Below are 13,755 nucleotides of genomic sequence, written 5' to 3'. Positions count from 1 at the left end.
AACGGAATGGAAATCGGATAAAAGGATTGCTAGAATTTTCTGCTGCAGAAGCTGTCTTGGACAGCAACTGTGCAATCGTGGAGCATATTTCGGAAGCTAATAACTAAAAATATATAAGGAATCTGTAAATTTCACAAAACATGAAAGTTGTATCCCTTGCATCCTAGTTTCCAGAAAACTAAACCATTAATTATTCCGACATATATACAAAAAGTTATGATCGATCGAATAAGGGCTGGTAAAGCTGTTTTGAAATTTTTTAGAAACGTGTGATGCGATGGGGCTACTTTGGAATCTTATATCTCGAAATATATATGGAATCACAAAATATACAAGACACGAAAGTTGTAGCTCTTAGATTCTAGTTTCCCGAAAGTTAAACCATTTGTCATTCAGACATATGTACAGAAATTTATGATCGATTGAATATGGCTGGTAAAGCTGTTTCTGGTGGACTTTTAGTGATGAAAATAAACTTTTAGTGACGAACGGGCAGAAACTTAAGGACCAAAAATGCTCATTTCTTCATTTTTCGTTTTGGGATTTTTGGAGCTCAGTTCTTGGACAATTTTGAGGTGTTCTTCACGATTTCAACTCAAGTAAGTATCCTATACTCGAAAGTGTTTATATTATATAAATCTATGGTTATTTTCATCGTTTAATTCCGATTTAAATGGAAAGATTTTTGCAAAATCTTCCAAAAATAAAAAATTAAGATTTGGAGGTCCAGTTGTTGTCGGAATTTGATAATTTTGGTATGGTTGAACTCGTATCGAAATGGGTTGTCGGATTTTATGAGTTTCGCCGGATTCTGTGATGTGGGCCCCACATGCGAATTTTAAGTGCAATTTCGGATTTTGATGGAAAATGTAGAATTCCATATGGAATTAATTCCTATAATTTTTATTAACTGAATCGAATCGTTTTGGCTTGATTCGAGGCATTCAGAGGTCAATAAGGGGCAAAGGCGTCGCAGGCTAAAGAAGTAGCCGGTTGGAGGTGAGTAATTGATGTAAATGATGTCCAGAGGGTTTGAAACCCCAAAATTTCACGTTGTAACGCTATATTGAGGTGACTTGCACGCCGGATAACAGTCATGGGGTAGAGCACCATTGGAGATTGTGACTTGGTCCGTCCCGAGAGATGTTTTTACCGTGTTTTCTACTTGAACTAAATTGAGAATCATCCTTACTTGGATTTAATTGTTACATTTGGGCTTCTTGCCAATTATTTGAATCTTTAAGGGATTGACATCACTGTTTTCACATACATGCATATCATTTGATCTTAGTCCAAGGTTTTTAAATACTGTTTTGCAAACTCAGCCATCTTTCTAAAATTTGAAAATTTAAATGGTATTCTTAAATGATATTTCGGGCTGAGAACTACTGTTTTACAATGCCCAAGGGGCTTATGATGATTTCTGGACTGAGCATAGATCGGGCTACGCGCCGCAGTAGTGTTATATTTATATTGCGATCGAGTGCGTGGTTGATTACATTGATATTGAGGACGAGGGACTGGTTGATTACATTGATATTGAGGCCGAGAGCCTAGGTGATTATACTGATATTGATATGAGGTCGAGGGCCTAAATATGATGCCACGAGATGTCTTGATATTGCGCTTGGGCTGTAGGAGCCCCTCTGGAGTCTGTACACACCCCCAGTGAGCACCGTCGATGATAAATAAAATGGATGGCTCGGGCTGCACGCCGCAGTGGGTACTAGAGAGTAACATCATATGCATTGCATTGCACTCATGCATCCGTTTTATCTGTTATACCTGTCTCAGTATTTGTTACTTTGATTTAATTAACTTGTTGCTTCACTAATTGTTGTCCTAAACTGCCAGTTATAGCTTACTTTTTATTTTTTCGTGATTTCTTATTCTCAGACTTTATTTATATTTATTACTCACTGGGTCGGGGTATTCACATTACTCTCTGCACCTTGCGTGCAGATCCAGGTACACCACAGGCTGAGTGAGGATTTGTTTAGATGAACAACAGTATCTGGGAGTATTGAGGTAGCTGCATGGTGTTCGCAGCCTTGATCTCTCCCCTCTATCTCTATCTTTTATTCCGTATTTTTTTTAGACAGACTTGTAAAAGGTGGATATTCTGTATTAAAGGCTCATATTCATGACACCAGATTCTATTGGGCTATGGTGTGTTATTTTAGTTGAATTTTCGCAGATTTTATTATTAATTATAAAATTGAAAGTGATGACTTAGTAAAGTCTCTATGATATTTATCTATAATCTGAATAAGAATTTGGGATAATATTGTTGAATGGTCGGGCTTTCCTAGTAGTGTATTGGGCGCCATTATGACCAGGGTGGGGTCGTGAAAAGTTGGTATCAGAGCCTAGGTTAATTGGTCTCGCGAGTCATGAGCCGGTTTAGTAGAGACTCGCGGATCGGTACGGAGACATCTGTCTTTATCCTCGAAAGGCTGCAGAACCTTTAGGAAAACTTCACGTTTTTGAATTATTATCCTGCGTTCTTGATTCATCTTGAAAAGAAACTTTTGAAATTCCTTCCATGTGTTCGTATGCGCGCATGAGCGCTCAGTATCAGATATGCCTCGATGGCTTGTGATTCCCCGATAGAGAGGCGAGGTGTTATCTCTATGAGTTTATGGTGGGCCAGTCTGGAGGACTTGAGGTTGGATCCTTGCCTATGGCTTGAGCACCGAAGTGCTGATTGTGCGAGTAAGAGTTTTGAAATTATATGTCTGGTATTGTCCCTATTAGTGGGAATGATGGTTGGATAGCCACGTGAGGAGTATGTTAGTACTGCGAGATATATCTATATGACTTAGAGGTAACGAGGAAGGGCAACAGGATGATAGATAAACTATTAAGTGTTTGATTTTCATTGTGATCTGATGTGTAGCCCTGAGTTATGGGCCTGTGAAGAATCTTTTCATGTCTCCTGTTTGGAGTGAAGTAAATTTCATGTTATGGTATGAGTTTAGACTTAGGAAGACTAAGTGATTGTGTAATGTGAATGACGGTGGAAGGTATACAAAAATATTAATTATAAGTGAAACAGGTGGGTTATCTCATGCGGAGTGTTCTAAGGTGGTGCGATTCTTATACTGTTTATTAGAAGATCTCATTTACAAGTGAAGAATATGCGTTGAAATCTAAATTTGGTCTCCTAGAGAGTGGGCTTAATTGTTATGTGAGTGAATGAAGAATTGCAGAAAAGTTAAAATTCTAGATGATTTGTATTTCCACAAGCTTATGAAGGAGTGAGTTCAATCTCACTATGGTATTATGGCAATAATAGAGTATGTGCGTTATGATTTATTGAGTGCGTTTTGATCTATGTCTTTGAGCCAAGTTGTAGAGTTTTCTATTAAATAAGTTGATTGCACGATTATGTGCTATATTGGTTCCAGTTTGAGGCGTGTTGGTGAGTCGGTTATTGCTTACGGGGATTAAGATCGATCAGGCGGTGGATGGACCTAATTTTTTATGCTATTGCTTCAGATGCTGTCACTATAGGAATTGTCTAGTCTGCCACAGAGATGCATCTGTATTATTCGATCCCAGTTCCACCTATTCTTATGTGTCCTCATATTTTGCTCATTATTTGGGTACGCCCCCAAGAGTTTCCTTCTTTACCTGTTCATGTATCTACCCCGGTAGGTCATACTGTTGTTGTGGACTGTGTGTACCAGTCATGTGTTGTGATTATTGAGGGTCTGGAGACCCGAGTTGATCTATTGCTATTGAGCATGGAGGACTTTGATGTTATATTGGGCATGAATTGGTTATTTCCATGTCATGTTATTCTAGACTATCATGCTAAGACAATTACTTTGGCTATGCCGGGTGTACCGCGGATCGAGTGGCGTGGTATGACTAATTATGTTCCTAGCAGAGTAATTTCTTTCTTGAAAGCCCAGTGTATAGTTGGTAAGGGTTGTCTGTCATATCTAGCATTTGTGCTAGATGTTGGAGCTGAGACTCCTAGTATTGATTCTATCCCAATTGTGAGGGATTTTTCATCCATTGCATCGCCCTTGACCAAGTTAACTCAGAAGGGTGCACCGTTTATATGGTCAGACGAATGTGAGAAAAGCTTTCAGAAGCTCAAGACAGCTTTGACCGCAGCTCCAGTGTTGGTTTTGCCATCAGCTTCAGATTCATATACCGTATATTGTGATGCTTTACAGATGTTTTATGGCAATATTTTTGGGTTGGTGACCTACATGGGCGGGTCAATCCAGAGGAATTCCATTTTAATAACTTGGGTATGTGTGAGCAGATTTGAAAGTTTTCTTGATGGTTTTTGCAATAGTTCTAGCTGGATATCTTCTACCGGTGCACGGAACATATTGTATATTACGAACTCCTCCTAAATGGGAGAAAATAGAAGATTTCGAATTGCCGGAATGTAATTTTCCTATAGCCCAGAAATTTCTAATGAGATTTTGTGTTTGCAAAAAGATGGCATGATAGACGTGGTGTGTGGTACATGATTGATATTTTCATGTGCAACGTGGCAATTCATTCTTAAAGGGAAGGTAACATGTTCTGGATGGAATAGTCAGTTTCAGGTATTTAGATGAATGTTATAACTGCTCGGTAAGACCTTAGAAGGGTGCACACTATATTTTAACCAATAAATGTCTATTTGTATTTCAACACCCACATGGTTGATCGACTGCCAATATTTCGATCTTGCTATGTATTGTAGGAAAATTTTGAGAATAATTATCATGAAATGATCGTACTTGAGGGAGGTGTCAGTCATTGAGTGCTGAGGTTGTGATCAGTTATGGTGATTTATGTAATCTAGGAATTTGGAGACGGGGAATTCTCAAAAATATACTATTTCGGGATTATGGTATGTTTGAGGTGAGTGTCTTATCTAAACTCTTTGGATGCACTAGTTGAGCTAATTGATGGTGATAACTATGCGCTGTGAGCGAGAATATATGTGAGGGTTGAACCTGTGTGCAAACAACGAGCTAATATTCATGCTGGGAAGATACATAGGCTATGATATGCCTAGAGTGGGATATTGGGCTAAGGTATCATATTTCTCATATTCGTAACTCTTTTAAGAACTATCTGGACTATACTTGAGATTTCCAAGATGCTAAATTCCATAACAAACTTGGTAATTACTAATTCTGTGTTAACTTGCTAATTTGAGCTATGACAGTGCATTTTGCTCATGCCTACAATATAGAGTATTATTTATTCCAGTCAAGGAGAATGAGAATCTTGTTTCAGTTAGCATATACATGTGTACTTGTTGGATTGCTTCTATATGATATGCTTGGACTGGAGGTCTGTGACCGTGCCAGGTGGATTATGTTATTGGCAGCTAAGTTTCTCATGAGGTTGATGTCAATGTGAGCTATAGAAGAGCTGGTTATTATTATTCTATTCATATATCTTGGTTCCACTGTGATTGACGAGCCAATAGTATATCGTTGGGGTGGTACTTGTGGAACTTGCAAAGTGGCTTTTTTCTTTAAGGTATTCTCCCTTTTTAGGGTAACCGGATGGCATAATAGTGAGGTTTTCCGTTATGGCATTGTATTATGTACTTCTCCGTGGGTATGGTGATTCACTAGTGGTACTAGATATCAAATTGCGCTTGGTTGATGATTTTGAGCATGGTGACTTGAGGCGTCTCATGTGAACTAGTGTCTAGATAGGGTCGCGCATGGCAGCGAAGCTATGTGGAGATATGACCTTCCGGATTAGATTTGTGTGTTATATTTCTATGATGTGAGACAGGTTCTCAGCCTTGTGTTGTGGTGGTACTGGTGAGCTTGAGGTACAACTCTTTCGTTTGAGTCATTTTCATGAATTGAGTACGCTTGAACTATTGCTTATTGGCGCGCGTATTGTGCGAGTGGTGGATTAGGCCTGTATTGATATGTCATGTCACTAGAATAATGTGTTGGATTAGAAGAGATCAGTGGGATCATTAATGAATACGAACGAATTTGATTTCAGCATGTTGGAAGGATAATATCGAGCTTTGGCTCAGAAATTTGATGTAGCATTTGCCAAAGGAGAAGTGGCTTCATGAATGGTTGATATGGAAAATGGTTATGGCTTACCGCGTGATTTAGTTAGCATTGGAAGTATGTAAAAGTGTTGAGATGACACTTTAGTTGATAAGAATTTTTCTATCGGTATTCGGGTGTTGTGTGCAACTGCTAAGATTAGAAGTTATCATGACAAGCATTTGAGTTATGTGGTCTATCATATAATTGCACCTGAGGTTGCAGGTATCGGTTATTACAGCTGGTTCGGGCTTATTCTGAATATAGATGTGAGGTTCTGACCTTGTGTATGATTTCGGAAATGAAAATGTGGTTCTAAGGTTATGGGCTAGAGTGTGTTGTGAAATTTCAGTTATATTGTGCTATCGGAACTATATGAGATAGGGTGACGTGGGATCACCCCCGGGTATGTGTTTGGTAAGGTTATTCAGCTATTGGTTAGCTTTTAGAACAACTCTGGAACGTTCGAGGACGAATGTGTGTTTAAGTGGGGAAGGATGTAACGACCCGACCGGTCGTTTTCAGCTTTTGCGCTTTGATTGCCAGTTCTCGAGCATGACTTGCCCCGTGTTATGTATTATGACTGATGTAGATCGTTGGTTTTGGTTTTCAGGAAAAATCGGAATGAATTTGAAAGAATAGTCTCAGTTGAAAGCTTTGAATTTGAAAGGTTTGACCAAGAGTTGACTTATGTGTAAATGATCTCGGATCGGATTTTTTTTTATTTTTCTAGCTCCATTAGGTGATTTGTGACTTAGGAGCGTGATCGGAATTGGTTTTGGAGGCGGTGTAGAATTAGGCTTGAACTGGCGAAGTTAGTATTTTGGCGAATTCCGGTTGATAGGTGAGATTTTGATCCGAGAGTCGGAATGGAATTCCAAATGTTTTTGTAGCTTCGTTAGGTGATTTGGTATATGTGTGCAAAATTTCAGGTCATTCGGACGTGGTTTGGTCGGGTTTTTGATCGAAAGTGTATTTCGAAAGTTTTTATAAAATTTGGCTTGAATTCGATGAGTTTTGGATAATTTGATGTTGTTTGAGGTGTTTTAATGATTGGAAGAGGTTTGAATAATGTTATGAATTATGTTGGCATGTTTTGTCGGGGTCCCATGAGGCTCGGATAAGTTTTTGAAGAGTTTTTGGAAGATTTTTGTCGTTTGAGAATAAGCATGTAATGATCTAAAGTTCTATTTTTAGTTCTACAGATCGAAATTTTATTTTGAGATTTCTAGAATTTAAATAATGAATTATAGGAGTGATCTGGAAAGTTTGGTCTAATTTCATCAAGTCGCGATTGGGTTTTTGACGCGAAACATGAGTTAATTATTTAACGAGCGAAATGCATATCGCACTGAGCAAACGAGCTCCGAATTGAGTGTCTATTGAAGTACTATGTTCGTATAATTATTTTTGACTCATAGGAACTATAATCATCAAATTCCGAGGTCTCAGGCCCGAGAAATAAATTTTTGAGTAAAATTGCTTTATGAAAATATTTAAGGAAAATGGAAATGAAATTTGATTAGAAAGTGATGGTATCGGGCCCGTATTTTGGTTCTGGTGCCTAGTACAGGTCTTATATATGGTTTAAGTACTTTCTGTAAAGTTTGGTTGAAAATGGACGTCGTTGACGTGTTTTGGACTCAAAATGGAAAATTTGATGTTTTATGAAATTTGAAGGAATTCTTGGATTTTAAAGCTTAATTCGTGGTATATGACATTATTTTGGCGATTTGATTGCAATGTTAAGTTCGTATTGTATTTTGGGACAAGTTGGTATAATTTGTTAAGGTCCCGAGGTCTTCGGGTGGATTTCGGAACGTTAACGGAATGGAAATCGGATAAAAGGATTGCTGGAATTTTCTGCTGCAGAAGCTGTCTTGGACAACAACTGTGCAATCGTGGAGCCTATTTCGGAAGCTTATTTCTCAAAATACATAAGTAATCTATAACTTTACAAAACATAAAAGTTGTAGCCCTTGTATCCTATTTTCCAGAAAGCTAAACTATTAATTATTCTGACATATATACAGCAAGTTATGATCAATCGAATAAGGGCTGGTAAAGTTGTTTTGAAATTTTTCAGAAATATGTGATGCCAGGGGTCTACTTGGAAGTTTATATCTCAAAATATATAGGGAATCAGAAAATATGAAAAACACAAAAGTTGTAGCCCTTGGATTATAGTTTCCAGAAAGTGAAACCATTTGTCATTCAGATATTTGTATAGAAAGTTATGATCGATTGAATATGGCTGGTAAAGTTGTTTCTGGTGGACTTTTAGTGACGACGTTTAGTGATGAAAATAGACTTTTAGTGACGGACGGGCATAAACTTAAGGACCAAAAATGCTCATTTCTTCATTTTTCGTTTTGGGATTTTTGGAGCTCGGTTATTGGGCGATTTTGAGGTGTTCTTCACGATTTCAACTCAATTAAGTGTCCTATACTCGAAAGTGTTTATATTACATAAATCCATGGTTATTTTCATCGTTTAATTCGGATTTAAATGGAAGAAATCATGATTTTTACAAAATCTTCCAAAAATGAAAAATTAAGATTTGGAGGTCGAGTTGTTGTCAAAATTTGATAAGTTTGGTATGGTTGAACTCGTATCGAAATGGGTTGTTAGATTTTATGAGTTTTGCCGGATTCCGAGACGTGGTCCCCACAGGCGAATTTTGAGTGTAATTTCGGATTTTGATGGAAAATGTAGAATTCTATATGGAATTAATTCCTATAATTTTTATTAACTGAATTGAATCGTTATGGCTAGATTCGAGGCATTCAGAGGTCAATAAGGGGCAAAGGCATCGCGAGCTAAAGAAGTAGCCGGTTCGAGGTGAGTAATTGATGTAAATGATGTCCTGAGCGTTTGAAACCCCAAAATTTCACATCGTAACGCTATATTGAGGTGACTTTCACGCCGGATAACGGGCGTGGGGTAGAGCACCATTGGAGATTGTGACTTGGTCCATCCTGAGAGATGTTTTTACCGTGTTTTCTGCTTGAACTAAATTGAGAATCATCCTTACTTGGATTTAATTGTTACATTTGGGCTTCTTGCCAATTATTTGAATCCTTTAGGGATTGATATCACTGTTTTCGCATACATGCATATCATTTGATCACGGTCTAAGATTTTTAAATACTGTTTTGCAAACTCGGCCATCTTTCTAAGATTTGAAAACATAAATGGTATTCGTAAATGATATTTTGGGCTGAGAACTACTGGTTTACAAATGCCCAAGGGGCTTATGATGATTTCTGGACTGAGCATGGATCATGCTGCGTGCCACAGCATTGTTATATTGATATTGAGGCCGAGAGCCTAGTTGATTACATTGATATTGAGGCCGAGGGCCTGGTTGATTACATTGATATTGAGGCCGAGAGCCTGGGTGATTATACTGATATTGATATGTGGTCGAGGGCCTAGATTTGATGCCACGAGATGGCTTGATATTGCACTTTGGCTATAGAAGCCCCTCCGGAGTCTGTACAGACCCCCAGTGAGCGCCGTCGACGATAAATAAAATGGATGGCTCGGGCTGCATGCCGCAGTGGGTACTAGAGAGTACAATCATATGCATTGCATTGCACTCATGTATCTGTTTTTATCTGTTATACCTGTCTCAGTATTTGGTACTCTAATTTAATTGACTTGTTGCTTCACTAATTGTTGTCCTAAACTGGCATTTATAGTTTACTTTGTATTTTTCCATGATTTCTTATTCTCAGCATTTTTGTTTATTACTCACTGGGTCGGAGTACTCACATTACTCCCTGCACCTTGCATGCAGATCCAGGTACACTACAGGCTGAGTGAGGATTTGTTTAGCTAAACAGCAGTATCCGGGAGTATTGAGGTAGTTGCATTGCGTTCGCAGCCTTGATCTCTCCCATCTATCTCTATCTTTTATTCCGTATTTTTTTTCTAGAGAGACTTGTAAAGGGTGGATATTCTGTATTAGAGGGTCATATTCGTGACACCGGATTCTATTGGGCTATGGTGTGGTATTTTAGTTGAATTTTCGGAGATTTTATTATTAGTTATAATTACTTAAAAGTGATGACTTAGTAAATTCTCTGTGATATTTATCTATAATCTGAATAAGAATTTAGGATAATGTTGTTGAATGGTCGGGCTTTCCTAGCAGTGTATTGGGCACCATCATGACTGGGGTTGGAGTCATGACAATTAAGCTGCTCCACACGAAGATTAGCTGCAACATCCCATTTAAGATTTAGCTTCCTCAAAGACCACATGGCCTTGTGCTCTAACTTAACCGGTAGATGGCAAGCTTTACCAAACACCAACAGATACGAAGACATACCAATCAGAGTCTTGTAAGCAGTCCTATAAGCCCATAGAGCGTCATCCAACTTCTTTGACCAATCAGTCCTATTTGCATTGACCATCTTTGACAATATGCTTTTGATTTCCTTGTTGGAGACTTCCACTTGACCACTCGCTTGAGGATGATAGGGAGTTGAAACTTTATGATTGACACCATACTTTGCAAGCAAAGTGTCGAAAGCTCTATTGCAAAAATGAGACCCGCCATCACTTATAATTGCACGAGGAGTACCAAACCTTGTAAAAATGATCTTATTGAGAAATGCAACAACACACCGGGCCTCATAGTTGGGAAAAGCCACGGCTTCAACCCACTTTGAAACATAGTCCACCACCACAAGAATGTACGTGTTCCCACACGAGATAATAAACGATCCCATAAAATCAATGGCTCATACATCAAAAATATCAACCTCAAGGATGGTATTGAGAGGTATCTCATATTTCTTCGAAATTCCACTGGCTTTTTGGAATGCATCACATCTCCTCACAAAATCACCCATATCTTTGAACAAAGTTGGCCAATAAAACCCACAACTAAGAACTTTTGAAGCCATCCCCGCCCTGACATGATGGCCACCATAGGGAGAGGAATGACAAGCCTCCAAGATACTCAATTGCTCTTCCTCCGGGACACACCTTCGGATCACACCATCCGTGAAAATCTTGAACAAGTATGGCTCATCCCAATAGAAATCCAAACTATCCCGCTTGAGCCTCTTCCTTTAGTTAGAAGAGAGCTCACACGGGATTATACCAGTCATAAGGAAATTAGCAACATCAGCAAACCATGGCATATCATTCATCGACACCAAAAGGAGTTGTTTGTTGGGAAATGAATCATTAATCACAAGGCCTCCCCTCCTCCTACAAGCGGGACAAGTGGTCCATCACTTGGTTCTCACTACCCTTCCGGTCCACAATCTCCAAATTAAACTCTTGAAGTAACAAGACTCATAGCATCAGTCTAGATTTAGAATCTTTCTTCATCATTAAGTACCGGAGTGTGTCATGGTCGGTATAAATAATAACCTTTAGAACCCATAAGATACGGTCAAAATTTTTCCATTGCGAACACAATAGTCAAAAGTTATTTTTCAGTCACCGTATAGTTCACTTGATATTCATTCATTGTCTTTCTCTTATAGTACACTGGATGAAATATTTTGTTCACTCATTGACCAAAAACCGTCCCAACCGCATCATCGCTCGTATCACACATGATCTCAAAGGGCAAGCTCTAATTAGGCGTGGTAATGATAAGAGTGGTGGTCAACTTATGCTTGAGAAGTTCAATGACTTGCATACATTTTTCACCAAACACGAACTTAGCATCTTTTTCCAACAACTTGCACAAGGGATTCACTACCTTCGAAAAGTCTTTGATAAATCTCCGGTAGAACCCCGCATGCCCAAGAAAACTTCTAACTTCCTTGACGAATGTAGGGGGAGGGAGCCTTGAAATTACATCGATCTTTGCTTTATCTACCTCAATACCATGCTTTGAAATTTTATGCCCAACAACTATTCCTTTTTCCACCATAAAATGGCATTTCTTCCAATTGAGGATAAGATTAGTTTCCTCACAACGGGCCAAAACTCTATCAAGATTCTTCAAGAATTCATCAAATGAATCCCCCACAACACTAAAGTCGTCCATGAACACCTCCAAAATGTCTTCCACCATATCGGTGGAAATGGCCATTATACACCACTGAAATGTAGCCGGTGCATTACACAACCCAAAAGACATCCTAGAAAAAACAAAGGTTCCATATGGACAAGTGAATGTGGTCTTCTCCTAATCATTCAGAGCAATCAAGATTTGGTTGTACCCATAATACCCATCCAAGAAATAGTAGAAGACATGCCTAGCAAGTTGATCTAACATATGATCAAGAAAAGGCAAAGGAAAGTGATCCTTGCGGTCACTTTATTCAACTTGAGGTAGTCCATGCATACCCTCCAACTGGTGACAGTTCTTGTAGGAATCAACTCATTTTCTAAAATTGTAACCACAGTCATGCCACCCTTCTTCAGTACACATTGCACCGACGAAGTCCAAGAGCTATCAGAGATAGGGTACATAACCCCGACATCCAACCACTTGACCATTTCCTTTTTCACGACTTCTTATAGTTCCTCGTTCAACCTCCTTTGATGATCCAAGGAGGGCTTTGCATCATCTTCCGGAATAATCTTGTGCATATAGAATGCGGGGCTTATCCCTTGAATATCAGCTAAAGTCCATCCAATTGCCTTTTTCCGCTTTTGAAGCACCGCCAATATGGCATCAACCTGCATGTTAGTAAGGCAAGAAGAATAACTGGCAAAGTAGAGTTTGAGCCTAAGAACTCATACCTGAGGTGTGGAGGCAGTGGTTTTAACTCTAACACCGGAGGCTCCTCAATTGAAGGTTTAGTTGGTGGAGTCTTTCTATTCTCGATATCCAAAGATAATTTCCTAGGCTCATAAGAGTAAGAGCTCATTCCAAAGCATTCACACACTCCACTCGGCTTGCATCCTCATTGACATCTAGATTCAACAATAAGACCTTCAATGGGTCCTTCACATTGATCATTGCACTGATGTCATCAATTATCACTACTGTAACGAGGTCCACAAAAGATCACACCTCGGTACTGTTGGGTTGTTTCATTAATTTCCATACATGAAAGACCACCTTTTGATCACCCACCCGGAAGGTGAGTTCCCCTACTTTCAAATCAACTAAGGCCTTCCCCGTAGCTAGGAAAGGTCTTCCCAATATGATAGGAACTTCATAGTCCACCTTGCAGTCCAAGATCATAAAGTTAGCTGGCAAGATAAATTTTTCCACCCAGACAAGCACATCATCAATAATACCCAATAGTCTCTTCATCGATCTACCTGCCATTTGTAACCTCATGGAAATCGGCCTAGGTTGCCCAATACTCAAGGTTTTGAAAACTGAGTAGGGCATCAAATTGATACTAGCCCCCAAATTGCATAGAGCCTTGGCAAAGTCCGCACTCCCAATGGTGCAAGGAATGGTGAAAATACAGGGATCTTCAAGCTTCGGGTCCATTGAATGCACTAACTCGGTGAGTCATCTTTATAGTTTCACAATCCATAGTACGCTTCTTTGTGACCAAGTCCTTCATGAATTTAGCATAGCCCGATATTTGTTCAAGAGCCTCCACCAAAGGTACAATAATGGACAAGTTCTTCATCATGTCAATAAACTTTTTAAACTGATTCTCATTTTTGTACTTCGTGAGGCTTTGAGGATAAGGTGGAGGTGGCCTTGAAAAAGGAGCTTTGGCTTTAGGCACAACCAGCTCCGGCATGTCTATTATGTGTTCCCTAGTCG

At 39.1% G+C, this 13,755-nt stretch overlaps 1 pseudogene; it reads left to right on the top strand.

Moving 5' to 3' along the window:
• Positions 1-13,755, top strand: part of LOC138886265 (probable indole-3-pyruvate monooxygenase YUCCA10) — a 329,636-nt pseudogene that overhangs the window by 257,718 nt on the left and 58,163 nt on the right.

Source organism: Nicotiana sylvestris, chromosome 2 (assembly GCF_000393655.2).
Source record: "Nicotiana sylvestris chromosome 2, ASM39365v2, whole genome shotgun sequence".
Lineage (NCBI taxonomy): Eukaryota > Viridiplantae > Streptophyta > Magnoliopsida > Solanales > Solanaceae > Nicotiana > Nicotiana sylvestris.
The sequence above is the reverse complement of the archived record's forward strand: the minus strand, read 5'-3'. Positions and strand labels throughout refer to the sequence as shown.